Here is an 18,689-nt window from a genome sequence, read left to right on the forward strand (position 1 = left end):
AAAACATATGTACAGTCTGGCATTGCTGTTAATACCCCTTCCTTCAAATCTGCTTTTAATGGGTACAGATAATAAAGATGGTAACCATTTAAGAGCAAATGCTTTTATGAATGGTGACCTGTAATCCACTGCAAACTTACCCTCTGCTTACACAAAGAGACCTGGGTGCTTAAAATCAGAAGAGACTTTTATTTTCTTTCTTTTCATGTGGAGACCCTCACCCTTCTGGCTAAACTGCATGTCCCAAAGGACAAATGGGCTTCAGGGTCTAAGAAAGAAAACACTTTTATTCAGTATCTCCACTATTAGGAGGTGTAGTAGTCTGTTCTGTTTACTACTGCTGAACGGCATGTGGAGGATTACTGAACAATTTGGCACAGGGTAGTTTCTTTTGCAAGTGATAAAGTGGCCTGGAAGACCCTCTTGTTCCCAGCACAGCCTCTGGCCGGTTTCCTGGAAGGCTCCTCGCTCCTCCCTTGCATGCGCAGCACAGGTGCTATACAGGGGGAGGAAGCAGCCAAGCACTTCCAGCTACCCAGTGCTGTCTCATCTGGCATGCATCCGAGCACCTCACATGCCGGGGGTACGGCTTGCTGACATACACACACATTTACAAGAGATAGGCACGGGCATGGGGCGGTGATAGTCCTGGTGAGCAGAGACTGCAGAGCCTTTGTTTCTGTGGGGCAGAGTTGCCAGCCCCAAAAGCAGAAGCCAAGGCCATGGTGCAAGTAGTGTTCTGCGCTGACCTGCAGAAAATATCCTGGAAAAACAGCCTGGGACATCCCTGCTGAGCACTGTGCTGGGCCATGGGGCTGGAGGTCAGCTGCACAACTCAGCTCTTCAAACTCATGCCAATTCAAAGAAAATGTAGTGCAAAATGTAGAATGTCTTTATGCAGGTGGTGTCGTTTTTAATCACTCCTGTCAAGCTCACCAAACTGCTGCAGCTCCTTATGCAGCAACCAAATGTACGATCACATTGCTTGGCAACATTGTCCTTCCAGAATCAACACTTTTATAGTCGCCTCAGCCTCTTTCCTTCCCTCCTTCTCCCTATTCAAAATCATCACCTGCAGCCTGCTTCCCGTTTCTCATCAGAACAAAAGGTACGAAACCTCTCTGCCCTTTGCCATGCATGCCACAGAGCAGGCCCCAATTAAAAGTCTGATTTTAATCTTGTTTTAATCATCACTGCACTTGTGAGATGATGGCAAGAGACTGTTACAAGGATGGACAAAAGACATACAAATCCACAAGAAAAACTAATGATGAATCATTGTCTGAAGGGTGAGTCATGCCTAAGTGCATGCATATGTCAAGCATAAGACTGGCATAGCTTCACTTGATTAACCCAAATCTGCTTTAAGTCTTCTCTTACAGCTCTGCTTTTAAGGGAACAGTAACACACCACAGTCATCTGTACAGTGATTTTATTGCCTGTCTATGTGAACATTTTGGTGGACCCCAGTATGGAAGGCATGGCTGGGAGAGACACCCAGTCTCACTTCTGGCCCCAAGACAGTCCGCTCCACCCTAATCTGGTTTAATAGAGGTTTATATCATCTGCTTGTTAAATTCACTGGAGATGGGCATTCACACCATCCCCAGGCAGACCATCCCCACCTACCATTGTAGATCCAGGCATCTCACAGCCACTGTTGGATTTACAATGAGAGCTACTGCTCACATTTAGCAGGGGCAATTTCATGACCACGCAGACGTGCTGCAACTGTCCTGCTTTTACTGGCCACGTGCTCCCTCTGGGCCCCTCACCAGCGCCGGTGGACTGCGCAGTGAGTGGGTTGTGCTTCTGCACAGGGGTCCCCGACGGCTGTCTGAGCACTGGTGCTGACGTGAGGGATGGGGCAGGGATGCATGGCCTCACCAGCAGCAGCACAGGCTTGGGTCAGCGTGGAGTGATGGAGAAGCTAAGCCCCAGGCAATCACCGTCGTGGAGTATCTCCGGCTGTGGTTTGACAAATACATTCGGCTCACATGAGATGGCAGTAACGCTGAGCAAGGTGACAGAGGGACTGCAGCTGCGGCTGGCGGGGCTGCCCGGTGTACCCAAAGATTAGCCGTCCCCTTCAGGCACGGCTCTGTTCCCTGCTGCGTGGTGAGGCTGATCTGCTGTTAGCATCCCTGGTGTCAGCAGGGCTACTTTGGCCGGTGGCTGGTGGAGGTGGGCTGAGCACCCTGCTGTGTCCCTGCATTTATGTGACACCGCAGTCAGACAGCACAGGCGTATTTATGCTGTCACTGCTGTCCAGTTCAGCTGGCTGCTGGACTGTTGGCATCGCCAAAGCTCTGCCAGCTTTACCAAAGAAGAACCCCAGGTGTCCTATTATACTTGTTTCTATGTATTGGCTGGATAGCAGGAAGGAAGACCTGCTTTACCACAGCAGAAACTGTGTAGCAGCTTTCCATGATAGGCATGCAGAGCTTTCTGCCAAATAAAATGTATTTATTTATTATATAGAAAAGCACTTGTATATTAACAGTTAACGGTCTTGGTTCTTTTTCTGCACCAGTGCAGAAGGATTTGGGTTTTGTAATTCATTTAGAAAGGGATCCAATGGTAAATGCACCAAAATTTGCTAGGCAGCCAGGTGGTCTGGAGAAGCTGAGCTGAGATCCCCTGATTCCTAGTCAAGTGCTGAGCTGCACAAACACAGAGATAATACTATATAACTCTTGCAAGCATTTAGCCATTGGCGAACAGCTGCCTAGCAATCTCTTTATGAGATTTATTTCTCTCTTACGGTTTTGTCAAGGAAACAGTGGTTGTTGATAACATTCAGAAGCACAGAGGTGCTATTTAATAGTCGGGACGGTGAGCAAGCCAAAAATCCGCTGTAGAAAATAAGCTTGTGTGATCATTTGACTTTTTTGTCATTTTACAAATTATATGTGCCCAAGGTTTATCATTCAGGGAATATTTATTTGTAAATAACATCAGGCTTTAGGAAAACTTTGTGCTTTATTTTATGCAAACAATTCTATTTTAACTGGCATTTCACATAGCATTCAGACTGTGGGTTGCAGCAACATCACTCATCTTCCTGCAGGCAAAACTCTGCCTTGTTTTGACAGTCATTCATGATGCTTTTTCCTTTTTGCAAAAAAAGACCTACCCAAGATGAGACTTGGGACAGCCGCAGGGAGGGTGGGGGGAACCAAAACTAGAATGCACGTAGCAGGGCCAAAATCGATGAAGCGTTTGTGCTGTTCCCCTTTCCAAGTAGAGCAGGATCATCTCTCTGCAAAGGGTCGAGCTGGGCAGCCATCACCAAGGTCTCTCTAAAATCGAAACACCTCTGTTCTTCTCAAAACAAAAGCACTGCCTGCAATCCTGACCCTGTAGGAAAACCACTCCTGCCAGCTGAGCACGGTTGCGGCAAGCTGCAGCCCTGGTGTTTGCTGATTCCTTTTGGAAGCGAGAAAGGGCAGATTGGGAAAATAACATTTGAATAACATCCAGCACATCAGAGAAAGCTCCATCCCCCTCACCTGTGCAATTCCAGCAGATTCACCCTGTGAGAGGCAGCTGGAGGCAGGGTACCAGGCAGGATCTGTGCTGCAGCATAACATTTTGCCTTAAATTTGGCTCACTGCCACAGCAGCACCCCTATGAAACCATCCCTACAGGCTCCGCAGGCAGCGCACGGCTTAACGCCATATTAAATTACCTCTTTCATTCTGTGCAGCGCAGCACAGTGGTATTGGCAGAAAGAAGAAAAAGTAAAAGCATATCACACAAATCGAGGCAGATTTTGAACTGCAAACTTGCCCTCTGCATTAGGGTTGTCCCACAAGGGCTGCTTGGATCCTCTAGGGGGGAAAGATGGGACTGGGCACTACAGTGCTCTAGTTATTCTCAATAAGAGAAAAAAACCCCAACCTGCTACGGCTGACTTATTTTAGGGCTAGCACTGAGCTTACTTTAAAATTAAGAAGCTGCATTTCATTTTTTTCCATCCACTGCGAACGCTTCTTTGCTGCTTATATTTCCCTCTGTAGGGATGCTGTTGCATTTGGGAATTTCCACGTACGTGTGTTTGCGGTGTGGACCAACTGGTCAAATCCAGTTTCTGCTTATATTGGTAGCAAACTTTTCACTCCATCAAAAATAACCCAGATTTAATACCAAGAACATTAGAGTCCCTCAAATGCGTACTTCTTCCTCTGAGTCACAAGCAAAGAGCAGTCTTTCGGCACATCCTAAGGACACTAGCATACATGATCAAACAGCCCCAAATCTGACAGAACGGTGTCAGTTCAGCTGAGGGAACAGCCGGCTCCTGCTAAGCTCACAGCAGGGAAAGGAAGGGATTGTGGGAAGTCACCATTTTCACACGCAGGTGAGGACTTCTGGAGCACTTCAAACCTTGGTTGTGTCCCCTCTGTGCTTCCAATTCCTGGGCTAATTTCCACAAACGCACAGCACCGAGCACAGCCGGCAGCACGCAGGATTGCAGACCTGCCCCTGCTCCGTGCACCGCCAGCCAGAGCAAACAAGGAGAGGAGGAAGGAGGAATTACCCTGATGATCCCTCCTGTGATTCCCCAGCAGCTGCAGTCCTCAGCTGACCCCGGCAGGGAAACTGTGAGAGTTACACTGGATTACAGATCCCAGCTGCTCTTAACCCGGGGGGCAGCCGCGACTGACGGCCAATGGTGCAGCCGGAGCAGCCTGCATTCACGGCTTCATCGCACCCAGGCAGTTCTTTGCACAGGCTTCCTGAATTCCCTTTGCCTTTCTTTTACCCCTGCAAATCCTCACTGTATCATTGCATGGCAATAATATCATTGCCGTTAAACCCGAGACAGTTCTGTTCTTACATTTTTACATTCAGGCGGGTGGCTAGGATTGTCCTGGGAAGCCCTGCAGCTCAGCAGGGCAAGGAGCTGGTGGGTGGGCCAGATGCTGCTGTGTTTGCATCCTGATGGAAGTTGATGATTCTTTCCTGTTCTCATTTCTTAGGAGGTCTTTCCTATATCCTTTGGTGCAAACTGGTACAAAATGAGAGGTGGGGCACCCCTACTGCCATCAGCATGTCTGGGCACCAGGGCAGAGCCCAGTGGCGGAGGAGCTCTCTCAAACAGCAGCACAACTGCACTGAAGTGAATTACCTGATGGTAGCTGGGACCTCATACTTTTTTCTTTTTGGATCTGCCTGGGGATTCACACCTCTAGTGCACAATGCATCTTCACTTTACTTGGGGGAAAATGGGTATATTCTTCCTGCCAGCTTTGGAATCTTTATCTTTTATATTTGGTCTTCAAGGAAAAAAATACTTATACCATTTACATCGCTTTTGTCCCAATAGCTTGTTATTCTGTATATAGTTTTATTGTATAAAGACACACACAGGTAAGTGGATCATCTAGAACTGTGATTTTTACCCCTTACAGCCCTGCAGCGCTGCTGCCATGCATGCCCAGAGCTGCCCTGTGAGAGCAAGGTGGTGCTGGGAGCATCCAGAGACAAGAGATCCCCTCTGCCCCCTCCCCTGTGCCTGTCTTAAGTAGCCCCAGTCATGTCTTCCACACACCGGGAACAGTTCAGGGACCGGATCTGACACTGACACTTATTTTCTTTGCAGCATAAGGGTGATCAGTGCTCAAGGCAGCAGAATTCATAGCCTGTGTTGGTTTTCCTGCCTCAACAGAACGTCTTGAGCTGCCTCCGGTGGGAGACTCCTGCTCAAACTCAGACTGGGGGGAACCAGAGAAGGGAGTGGAGCCCCTGTAACCACCAGGATTTGGTAGAAAATCTGGGCCTGGCCTCTTCCTCCAGCAGAATTCCCTTGAAGGGGCACTATTTTGGTTATTTTTGTGGCAGTCCTAATAAAAATAAGGTGTTTTGTTGGGAGTTTTTTATGTTTTGCTATCGGACCATTGAAGTACATTTCATTCTGCCCAGGTAGAGTCCTTCTAAATATCTAAAATTTATTTAATACATAGTTGTATACCTTGTCCTGTTATTATCCCGTAGGTCTTCTCAGAGATTTCTGTTGCAGGTTTCATTACCATAGAGCTGAAGCTGTTCCATATGAAACGAGTGGAAAATACCCACAAAACCACTTCTGATTATTTTCTAAGGTTATTGATCATATTCTTTAAAAAAATTTCTCTGAATTCCATGAAAGGCAATCAGATCTTGGCAAAATCAGAAAGGCAAAAGGAATGAACACTGAAGTTCAACACTGTTGCTTTACTCTAGAGATTTACATCATATGTAAAAAAATTAACAAGTAAAATGTTTCATATTTCTTCAAGGGCCGCTGTTATCAACCTGCTTGTCTTCTGCAGATGCTGCTGACTCTGTCTCACACTCATCACCACACCACAAGTTTGCTGGAAAGAACAGGAGAAGCCAAGTTTTCAATGATGGATTTTACTTTCCTTTCCTTAAGAGGCGCTTAATCCCTACAATGGGCATGACTAAGCACACAGCTGCTCAGTGTAGCGTTTAAGCACGTGCTTGTCTTTAGGCCTTAACTGTGAACAGAGACGAGCAAAGTTACACGTTTTTGCTGATTCAAAGCCTAAATTATCCAGCATACACTTTGCTCCTTTGCTTATCTCAGTCATTCTAACTCTTAATGACCAATCAAAATCTGTGTGTAATAAATGTGTTTACTTTGCTAAAATGGTAACATTAGAAGTCACTGAGAATGATAGTCAACACGGTCTTTAATGCAGCAGAATATAGGCCAGGTCCATGCTGCAGCTGCGTGAAGCAAGAAGTGCTGAGGCAGGAGCTGTGCAGACCCGAAATGCCCTGCCAGCAAGCAGAGGACAGGCTGCCTCTCTGCAAAGCGTGCTTTCCAGGGGCCATAAAGTCATTGTGCTTATTAGGTCAGAAACCTTGAGCTGGTGAAAACAATTTCTGCCAATGTACGCTAGAGCAGTCGTATGTGCTAACACCCTTTTGTTATCAGCAGTGGATAGGAAAAAACAAGCCATTTTCTTTCCAAAGGGAGTAAAAAGTCCTGTGGACCTAGCTTCTTATGCAACTCACAAGAACAGGCCACAGTTTCACAAATTTGGGGATTAAGTTGTCTGATGTCAGGAACAGAAACTCCTATATAATACCCTCATCGATACCTACAGGACAGAAATGACTGCTATTCCAATACTTTCCGTTAAATCAAATCAGTCCCTGCTTTGGTTAATACACCGGATATTTAAAACTTATTATTCTTGATCTGCATTTGTGTGTTAGAGGAGTAGTAGCCAACTCCAGATGATGGGACAGATGGAGTTTTACAGTGGGTTCTTGATAATAAGTCATATGTTACACTTGCACGTTCTTCTACACAATTAAGATATTTCCTTTAACAATTAGCAAAAATGGAAGAGAATTGGCACCATAGCATTTTGACTTAGCTGTAATAAAACTGCAGAGCTGAGGCTGTGGAACTTGCATATTCTTCCCATAGGACTCTACCCAGAAAAACAGATTTAAGGAAGCACGGCGTGCTCATTGGGATATACTGCAGCAGAAATTGCTCCTCTTTCTGGGTCAGAAAGAATGCTTTCCATAAAGAAGGCCACTCGAGCTCTCCAATGCTCGTGACTGCTCCCACTGCACAGCGGGCTGCTCTGAGTCAACTGACGACTCAATTTCCAAATGCAAGCCTCTCCAAAGATGTGCTATGGGAAAAAGAAGAACAGAAGTTTTTGATGACATGAATTCCATCCTTCTACACCACCTTTTAGCAGCCAGCATTGGACTTCACCTTCACCTCATAGCCTTCTAGTCTCTCCCTCCTCCAAACTGGTAGGCAGTGCTGGGTAGGAGAGAAAAGGTAATTGGTTCTCGGAGAGCAGGACTTACCCCCTCCAGCACCTGGGGCTGTGAGGCGTGACTTTGTTGAGTCAGGTCTGGATAACAACTACAATCACTTGCAAAGATTGCCTAAAGGGCTCTGGAAAAGCCATTGAGGGCTGGTGTTCAAACTCATCCAATGTAGGTCTGGCAGGCATTGTGCTAGCCCACAAGCCAAACCACATTTGTTCTGTAAATCTGCACCTTCTCTTTTCAAGGAAGTTGGTTGTTTCCTTGGTGATCACCATGACCTGGAGATTCCACTTGTGCTTGAAAAAAAGAAAGAAAAAGGACTAATACAGAGAGAAAAGTTTACTAAAATGATTTTCATCTCCTTACTAACTGCAGTGATTATCCAGAAAGGAAAGTTGTTACCCGCCTACTTCTGGTCAAAGATTTTTTGTGTAATAATGCTGTCATCTGGAGTGTGATATTGCAGACACTGAAGTCAGTGGACACTGCATTATTAACTGAAGGAGGAGCTGGGTCAGATCCAGAGATTGAAATTGTGTCACTAGAATCCTAATTGCAAATACTCTCACCAGCAAGGAGGCAGAGCGCGGCGGCCATCGAGCACTTGAGCGAGGCGTTGTGCTATACGTGTTCTGCCCCAGCCAGCCATTACAGGATGAGCGGGAATGTCACCTGTCCTCAGTTCACGTGAACACGCAGCACGGCAAGCAAAATGCACATCTTCCTCTCCACCCTGGCCTCACCGAGTCTCTGCTGAGACTGCCCTTTGCTCTGTGCCAGCCTTTCCCTCGTAAGCATTTCCAAAAGCAGACGTGGCAGTCCCAGGCCAGCCCGGGGGAGCCTTTACTCTGTGTATTGGCACAATCTGTGGTCCCTGAGCAGTGCTCACTGCACGTATAAATCCCAGCGGGAGAAGTCTATAGTCCAACATGAGTATTTCTGATTGCCCAGAGATAAGTCCTCTCTGTCCCTTGGCAAAATATACTCAGCTTTATGATAGCCACAGGAGCAGAAAACTTTTCCTGGGAACTGTTCCCATAATATGGCTCAGAGCTCAGCCAAGTGCTACACTGATCACTCCGCTGATGAGCTGGAAGCAGTCAAGCAGGGGAAGTTAAGGGCTCTCAGATTCTCAGAGGAGACTTTCAGCATCACGGAAGTCTGAGTCCTCTGTTCTTTCCAGTAAGTCCATAACTAAGCAACATTGGAGCACATGATTTTTTTACTGTTTCCACTGATATTCAAGACTTAATCATTCCCTGAGATGGCACTAGGTTAGGTCATTTTCTCCCTGTTATACTTGCAGAAACTAACAGATATCGAGTGTCATCAGGCACATCCCACTATCAGTGAGTCCAGAATCATCCCTACAAACACATCCACTGGTCTGAGCCGTAAAGGGGCTAGTTAACTATGAATTAGATGGCTGGAGAGGAAAGCCAGGGAGTCACGGACACAAAACAGCTCCTGGAGCACCCACAGTTCCTTTCCTGAGACACCCCATGCAAGGGCATGCAATGGCTCTGTCCTGTGCCAGCCTTTTTTCTTACTTTTTTTTTTTCTTCCCCAAGAACCTTGTAACACAACTCAGCCCTAAGGGCAATGCTGATACCTGTGTTTGAAAACAGTCTTCGCTAATAAACTGCTCAGTCAAGGAATGAGGCGGCTCTTACAATGCAGTCTTCCGTAGGGCTGAATACGGAGTTTGAGGTAACCAGCCGCTTGATCTCACACAATCTCAGCAGACTGCGGTGGGAAAGTACAAAAGCTTTAGAAAAAAAGGATCTGTAATTTTTCTTGCATCTTTTCCCAACAGAATGTGCTGAAAGAATCCTCTCTTTGGGGTCTCCTCATTTTAAAACCACGTTTTTCTCTTACATACAAGTATTTTAATTGTGATAACTTCTAGCTGTTACCTCTGCTGAGGGCAGAGATCCCGTTCAGCTGCTATGGGTTACCAGGGGCAGGTTTTTTTGTGCTTCCCACCTTACCAAGCAGCTTTATGAGTAATTCTAGTGAGTATCTGGTTTCCCATACCTTTGACTGACTGTCTTATCTAACTGAATCATACTCAGACTTCCTGTCATCTCTGAATATGTCTGTTTTGGTGATAAAATGCAAGTGACTATATTTACTTGTAGAAAATATAGGTCAGGGTAAAAACTGTTAGGTGGACATTAGAAGCCGAGACAGGGGGAGGACCTGTGATTTCTTTTCCTGCCATTATCCAATTTTTTTAACACTTCCAAATATTCTGTTCAGCTTTAAGCATTTTTAATTTACCTTTGCAATACAATTATGAGTTTGCTATTTATTTTCACCTGTTTCTTGCACAGCCATGAACATCTGAGGAAGAATGAGAACTAAAGATGGATCCTGAGCTTAATGACTGCTCCTGTTGGGAGCATGTGAAATCTGTACTTTATTGCTTGTTCCTATGTAAAAATTACAGAGGACCATGCTGATGATAAACTGAACCTCAGAAGTATAAGCAGCCACATAATAGACTACTATGGAAAGATCTACCATAGGGAATTCTAACCCCAGGGCATGGGTGTTTTCTTATACAGTAAACTTTGAGGGTTTCTGTTCCTTGTATACAAACATTTCTCATTTCACTGCAGACATTTGCATTGTCTATACGTGCTTTAAATCCCTTCTGAAATATGCATGTTTATATTAGCTGTTCTTTTTGCATCATGCTAGGCTCCCAGTGCCTTCAGCAGCCTGTGGTACCGGGTTCCTCAAGTTAATGATGAATTAACCAGGGTATCTCCCCTCTTACAGGCGGGCTCTACCCAAATTCTTCTGCCCCAACAGCCCCATCTCCCTGGCAGCACCTCTGTAAGTTTATGACAAAGTCATGGGTCAGCTGAACTTTAACAGTGTCCTGTGCCTTGCAAACGAGTTGTTAAGAAGTCATAAACCAGCAGAAAGATAATCAATTCTGGAGAGAGCAAATGAAACCTGAATTATAGTTTGCTGCCAAGTCCTTTCTTCCAAAATGGACCAAGGGGTTTGAAACAAGAAAAAAGCATCTCCTAAGACTGTTTATATCAGAGGTCTTTCCAGCTTTCAGCAAGCTCCAAGGGGAAATGGCATGCCCTTAGACCAGAACTGTCCCTCCCAGAGAGTTGCCAGGGAAGCCTGTCCCACCATACCTCACCTCAGTTGTCCTTTCACTATGCTCCAAAGGCAAACCTCCTCTGGCAGACTCCAGAGAGCAGACTGTCAGAACTCATGATAGGATTTCCTCCTGAGGAATGGTTTTCCCCAGAAAGCATGACTTTAAAGAAGCCCAGCAACCTCTGTTCTAATGGGAGCGCTGTGGCGAATCTCCTGCAGTTTCACTGTTGCTGCTATAGATGTCCTCCTCAAAAAGTTCAAGTTTCTGGACAGTTTCCCTGGCTTCTGTTGTCTAATTGCTGAAGAGGTAAGGTTTGGATGTCTTGGTGTTTGGACCCCCAAAAGACAGTGATTTAATGAGAACAACTGACACCAGTCGTTACATTTCTCTGTATTAGTTGTTATAACTGTTCTCCCACTTAGTGGGCAGAATGGTGAGAAACCAGTCACCAGTATCCAATGGATCTTTTTGGTTAATTCATGCTGAATGACTGGATCCTTCAACTAGCCAAACGTTAGTTTGGAAATTGGTTATTTAGAAAGGGGTATATGACATCTTGTCTAATGTACCACATCTCTTAGTTTGTAGCATCTGCCTACAGCCATCCTCGAGCATTTTGCACTGTAGTAAATGTGCCACCCCATAAATAAAGTTGTAGTGGATGGAAAAGGAATAAAGATGCATGAGCTTTGCTGTGGTACTGAGAGGAATATCAACAGAGCAGTAAAGAGTCAAGATATTAATTTATCTTGTACTTCCCTGACACTGATTTGCACACACATATGCATACAGGAAAATCGTCTCTGTGACCTCTGCTTGACAATGATAATATAATAGTAATTGACATTTCACTACTTTATAGTTACAAGAACAAAAATGGACATACTTCAGGAAGGAAGGTTATCTTCAGTTATAGCTCCACCAGAAACTCTTCCAGGTATTTTCTACCTTAATTCAGCTCTGGAGTCTAATTCTCTTTGTAATTAGCAATTACAGTGCATATTGAAAAAAGCACATAGAGGAGGAAAATTGATGTGAAATGAATGTGTATCATTCACACCAAGTTCCTTGAAACTTTCCTTTTTCATAAAATGGTCAAGCAAGTCTACTTTAAAGAAAATTACTCCTTGACAACAGTGACCCAAGAGGTCTGCAAGTCTGCACAGCAAGCAATCTTGACAGCTTGATTATTTGTTATAAGAACAGGTCTGAAACATTTAATCCATGGAGTCTGTTATGATTTCAGCTGAGAAATCTCATCTCCAATATTCCTGAGGACTGAACTAAAGTGAGAGGCAGGCAACCGCAAGTCACTCATTAGTATCCACACTGTGGTTTAATCCTTGTTAGAGGAGAATAACAAATGTAGAAGGGTTCATTTTTCCCCTAGCATAGGAAATGTGCTTCAAGAGTGTATTTTTCAGTCTGCTCAGAAGCATGCAAAAATAATGTTCATTAACGTTAGGGAAGATACAGATGCTGTGTGAGAAAAGGATATAGCAATGATCATTGATTCTGGCAGAAGACTTCAGGAGGCTCTCTTTGAAGTCTGACAACAGGAATCTGTGCCCAGATTTGCCAGACTTTAATCTGTGACAATTGAATTAGGGGATAATGAAGGAAGATGGTGCTATCTTTACTTTTGGTTAAATTAATGTTTTCTGAGTTGTGGGGAATGCTTACCTCTCTGGCTGGTCATTGCAGGATTTCTGTTCCATCCCTGATTGTAAGACTGGATTTAAAGCCCTGGAAGCACTTATAGTTCTTTCCTGTGGCTCCACTGCTATTTCTAGGGACCACCAAGTGCATGCTTTGTTAATACTGCGGGGATGTATACTAATGTAGCTAATCCAAGGATGCATGGAAGAAATGCAAGCACTGGCCATCCCTGAACAGGCCAGGAGGTACAGCCAGACATGGAGGGGTCAGCTTTCCGTGGTGGGGAGGGTGCTGACAGTGGGATGTGAGCAGCACAATTTCATCTCTCTCCACCCCTGCGCTCCCTCGCTTCTTTCTTTGTCACATTGCCACATGTTGAGACTCACTCCTGCCTAAAGCTACCCATGGCCAGTGCCTGCACATCTACTTCATGCCTGCATTTCTCCTGCAGCTGAACCAGGCTCATGTGACCTGTTATAAAACCATGTTATTGTCTGGCTTAAAAATGACATAGTTTAAAAATGCCCCAGAGCAACTAAAATTTTTTCGTCTGGATAACTCTTCAAATAAGATTTACGACACTCATATTTAAAAATCATGCAGTTTAATAAAAAGAAATTACTATTTTCTTTGGCTACAGATGGATAACATATTGCCAGAGGTACAAAAATAATAGTAATTTGGAGTTTATTAATATTTGTCCTCAATTTTTTATTTAAAACATTTCATCATATCCCAAGGCCTCCTCCATGCCCCTCAGGCAATATTTACTTATCATTACAGTCAGTATTTAGAATGTGTGATGTGACAGTTAATATTTATATGCATGGTACAGTAAAGAATATACTGCATTGTTCCCTGAGTTACCAGTCCATCTCTACCTAAAACAGAACATGAACCTCGAAATTCCTGGAGAGAAGGTGAATTTGACAGCGGTCAGACATTTTGTTTCCCAAAAGCCCATTTTACTTCAGCTGCAAGGAAAAATCTGCTTATTTTTCGTAAATTCTTCTAACTATGTAAGAAACTGAATATGTTTCTCCCTGAATATGGAATGACAAGGTACATAAACATGGAAAAGAAAGAGTTGTGTTATCTCAAGATGAATTGCTACCGGGGGAGGGAGACACACACCATCACAGCTTTTTAAGCTCTGAGTTTGGAAATGCACTAAACTTTATTAAGCTTCCAATATATTTTATGTATTTTACTCCAATGGTACCCTATCTAGGCAGGATACATCTGTTGTAACTCAGGCATCTGGAAGTCAAACATCTGAGTTTGGCTTAGTCACCCAAACTCCCTTTGCAGTGGGAGGGCAGAGGCAGGCAGCTGCAGAGGGCACTTCATCTGGTCTTCACGCTGGGGTCTAACGCAAGGTCAGACCAACTGCCCTGGGGGAGTGGCAGTGCCACATCGACCACTGTAAAATAAGCTCCCAGTGACTAGCTCATCTTAGATCTTTCAGACATCCCAAGTTAAGTGTATTTAACCACAAACAACTCCCTAATACTGCTGATGGCAGAATACTCACGCCCGTTTACAGAGTAGAAGATTTCAGGCTGGTTCCTGTAAAAAAGATGAGATACGTGACGTGCACCAGATGTATATGAGTGACTTCTCTTGCCGAATTTATTGTGTGATATTTGCCTGGGTCTCTGTGAGACTTCAAAGGGACTAATGGATGCCAAACTTCTTGAGATCTGATTAGTTTCAGCAACGCAGAGCCTTTAAGGGGATGCTGCAGATTTGCTTCGAGAAGAAAGGAAGGCAAAATTACTCTGTTCGCTGTGCTAATTAGTTAAGGCTATCTGGCAAGGTAGGTTGCCTACCTTCTTATTTTCAGTCTGGGTCCAAAAATAAGCCAAGACAAAAGGGAAGCAGAGAGCCTGCAAAAGCAGTTGTCATGGTGTAGCAGGTGTTTCAAGTACACATATTTGAGTCACATAACAATTTTAAATTTATTGGGCTTTGCATCATAGCTGAAGTTGTACGTGGCATGTTACAGTGCTTCCACTGATACTTGCCTTGTGCCCTAACAGAAAATGAGAACTATTGTCTTTGGTAACATGAAAGATAAATGTTTACAGCTTTTTTCCCCACCTAATTTAATAGAACTATTCAATTATTTAACAAGTTATTCTGTTTTCAATCCTACTGTGTTTTTCTTTTTTGGACTTGCCTGCCAGCCTTTGTGTTTTTGGCTGTCTCTCGGCTGCTTGATAGCATGAGACAGCCACCCGAACTCCACCTTAAGAAAAGCCTTTGCTTTTCTCTTCTCAACTGAGAGACTTTGTGTGTTCTTGTCACCCTTCCGTAGCACTGGTGGAGCCTAGGAGAGAATCAAACCCCGCACCACGCCATAGTCATCCCAGCCTAACACAGAGAAACCTGTCGGTATCCCAACAAGAATAACTACTGCTTGTGTCTGATCTCAGGCAAGAGCCTGGAGCGAGCTGCATGCAGTTATCTGGTCTGGAGGTTTGTGTCATGTGCTCCTGGTACAGTGCTATAGGATATAAGAGCCAGAGAAATGCCAAGTGGCCAGCCATGGAGGGGGACTCTGCTGAAACAGAGTTGCTCACTAGCCAGTTAAATACAGAAGGTGATGCTCAGCTAACAGAGAGGCATTTCTGAATCTAAGAAGGGGAAAACCTGTTATTTCACTTAAGACAGTGGCCAGAATACCTCCTGGTAAAGGAACGAACAGTGTGAGCTTCAGCATGACAGATGAAACCTGTCTGGACTCCTGGAAGAGCTCAAAGTAAAGCCTGAACACAAAAGCTTTTGTGATTGTGAAAGAGAGATGAACTGATTGTGAAGGAGAGGTGAACTGAGGTGAAGATGGGGAAGGCAGGTGCTTAGAGCTGCTCTCTGGTGGGGTTCTTCCTGGGATGCTGTGCACCCCAGGTGAGATCCCTCAGGGACCTGGCAGCAGACACACCTGATGGTGCCATACACAATGCCTGGAGCCCTGGCTGAACATGCCAGGTCTGGTGGCTGAGGGATGTCTACCAGCCACATACCATCCTGTTTCATTTCATCCATTGCCTCTTCTATATTTGCCCATTTTGGATGCTGTGAATAAATGACTGTACTTACCTTTTAGCTTAACCTTGTTTGAGTTGAGCGCGATTTCAGGTAGCAGGATAACAAGAAGTCATTCTTTCCCCAAGGATATAGTGAATTTGTGAAAGAGGGCCTGGTTTGGATGACAGAACACTCCTGCTATCTTTTTCTCTACCATCTCAAATGATGACTGTCCGTGTGGGGTATCAGTTCAAACTGCGGCAACGAACCATGTTGTAATCAATATGATGTCCCAGGACGGAATTTCAGTATTACTCTTTTGACTTTTTTATAAACTTAGGAAATTAAAAGCCCACACCTACACACGCTGCACAGAAAGTACATTAGTAAGGTTCTGCATCAAACAACCAAAAATTAGTACCAAAGATATAGTCAGCTCTGTACATACGCATAACACTGACTGAAGATCCTTTCAAATCTCTTTGTTGCCTCAAGATGTATGCAGTATATTTTATTGATTTATCCCTGGTAGAAATATGCCATGAAGAGACCTTTCAGGACCTCTTCATATGACCTAATAGCTCATGCAAAACACAATCCCATTTTATTGTTGATTCTGGGACCTACAAAATTAAGACCATATCCTCAGTGGAGGTAAATCACCATGGCCACCATGGAGGTCAACAGAGCAGAAACAGCTTGTGACTTTATCACAGGAATAATAAAACAATTCAGGTTGGAAGCAACCTCAAGAGGTCTCCAGTCCAATGTCTTGCTCAAAGCGGGGTCAGCTCTGAGGTCAGACCAGGCTACTCAGGGCTTTGTTTTGAAAACCTCCAAGCAAGGAGACAGCACAGCCTCTTACTGCATTCTTATCTGTCCTCTCCTTATATCCAGTCTGAACCTCTTTTTTCAGCTTATGCCCATTGTTGACACACTTGTGCTGGGTCCCACACTTTGGTCACAGCAGCCCCATGCAGCAGGGGAAGGGGCTACAGGCTTGGGGAAGGGGGACTGGAAAGCTGCTTGGCAGAAAAGGACCTGGGGGTGCTGGTCAGCAGCCGGCTGGACATGAGCCAGCAGTGTGCCCAGGTGGCCAAGAAGGCCAACAGCGTCCTGGCTTGTATCTGAAACGGTGTGGCCAGCAGGACCAGGGCAGTGATCGTCCTCCTGTACTCGGCACTGCTGAGGCCACGTCTCGAATCCTGGGTTCAGGTTTGGGCCCCTCACTGTAAGATGGACATTAAGGTGCTTGAGGGTGTGCAGAGAAGGGCAACAGAGCTGGTGAAGGGTCTGGAGCACAAGTCTGATGAGGAGCAGCTGAGGGAACTGGGGGTGTTTAGCCTGGAGCAAAGGAGGCTCAGGGGGACCCTATCGCTCCCTACAGCTGCCTTAGAGGAGGCTGTGGGCAGGTGGGGGTCGGTCTCTTCTCCCAGGTAAGAAGAGACAGGATAAGAGGAAACAGGTTCAAGTTGCTCCAGGGGACGTTTAGATTGGGTAAAAAATTTCTTCCCCAGAAGGGTTGTCAAGCGTTGGATCAGGCTGCCCAGGGAAGTGGTTGAGTCACCACCCCTGGCGGTATCCAAAAGACATGTAGATGTGGTGCTTAGGGACATGGCTTAGTGGTGGACTTGACAGTGCTAGGTTTATGGTTGGAGTCCATGATCTTAAGGGTCTTTTCCAACCTAAATGATTCCGTGATTCTGTGATTGTTTCTCACCCTCCTGCTGTGCAATGCTGTGATGAGCCTGGCTATGTTTCTTGATGGCCCCTCCTAGACGCTGGCAGGCTGTTAGGTCCCGTCAAAGCTGTCTTTCATGGAGACTGAGCAAGCCAACTCCCTCCTGCTCCTCTTGCTCCACATACTGATGCACAGGCTTTACATTTTCCTCTGCTTCATACCCCAAAGGTAAGCAAAAACATCTCATGCCCCCGAGGATGTGGGGAGTTCAGCCCACCGCACATCCCACTGGCATCAGGGGTTTTTGAGGGATGGATCCTGCAGCATCCACCAAGTGAATCTGGTTCTCCACTTGTGCTTACAATTCTGTACAGGCATTAGAAGTTTTGGTTCTTTATGATAATGCTGTCTTCGTGTCCCCTTCATTTAGGAGTGAGAGAGATAGGTTGGATTGCGCTATCTTTCATCCTCAGCTAGGCACACTGTGCCGTGATGTCATTTTTCAAACAAAGCCAAACGACTTGCTCTATCTGAGAGATTTTGATTTCTTACTTTACCCACTCCCATCTCCCTCCTCCCTGCAACAAGATGAAAACATCAATATCTGTTTTGGGCTCCCAAAGTATGACATAATGTCAATGGAATTTGTTTTTAATCTGGGTGACTAACAGTTATCTGACAATTCAAGTAATATTTCACCACATCCATCCGTCAAACTCCAGCGAATTTACAGAGGCAGACAGCATCAGATTTAGCAGGCGCACAAGCCCGTTAACACCCTGGGATTGCAACTTCAGTTCCCTGTGATACGATTTTTCCCTAGCCTGTGCTGTGCTGCCCTTTTCATTTTTTATTTATGTAAAATTATAACTCTTGCACTTGAAAGTCATCCTCTTTTATTTCTGAGGCTGTTTCATACAGTGAGTCAGGTCAAGCAAACTATTATTAGGACCATGTTTATTTATAACGGGTAGTTTAGCATTAAGCAATGAGTTGTGACAGGCTGTGCATTTCTGCAGGATGATGGCAGGCTTGGGGTGCCTGCGCAGGCACGATGCTGAAGGCGGAGGGCTCCTGATGTCCCAGCCGGCCTCTGGATATGCTCTGCCATCAGCATCTTGCTGCTGTTACGAAATGAAACGTTGGGAGCAAAACGAGGACACGCTGGAGGCCGATGGCTGCTCGGCTGCACCGTCCCTGCTCACCGAGTTCCCCAGCAAAGAGCAGCTCACAGGTGGGACTCATGACACTCAGAGCAGCATCCAGAAGCAGGAGTCCACTGCCCCAGTTTTTTCCAGGTATCCCTTTTTTTGACCCACTGTGTGCTTCCTCTGACACTGCTGGTTTATTGCCCCCTCTCCACCATGCTCAAAGCAACCA

The 18,689-nt window shown here is 45.3% G+C and overlaps 1 protein-coding gene across 2 annotated transcripts in view; it reads right to left on the reverse strand.

The window, feature by feature from the left end:
* Positions 1-18,689, reverse strand: part of NPAS2 (neuronal PAS domain protein 2) — a 168,781-nt gene that overhangs the window by 126,249 nt on the left and 23,843 nt on the right. For both annotated transcript variants that reach the window (XM_080377286.1, XM_080377287.1), the window contains exon 1: positions 1-18,689. This exon is cut by the window's left edge and continues 20,085 nt beyond it; it is cut by the window's right edge and continues 23,843 nt beyond it. The gene's annotated coding sequence lies outside the window, so the exon portion shown is untranslated.

Source organism: Falco punctatus (assembly GCF_963210335.1).
Source record: "Falco punctatus genome assembly, chromosome: 2".
Classification (NCBI taxonomy): Eukaryota; Metazoa; Chordata; class Aves; order Falconiformes; family Falconidae; genus Falco; species Falco punctatus.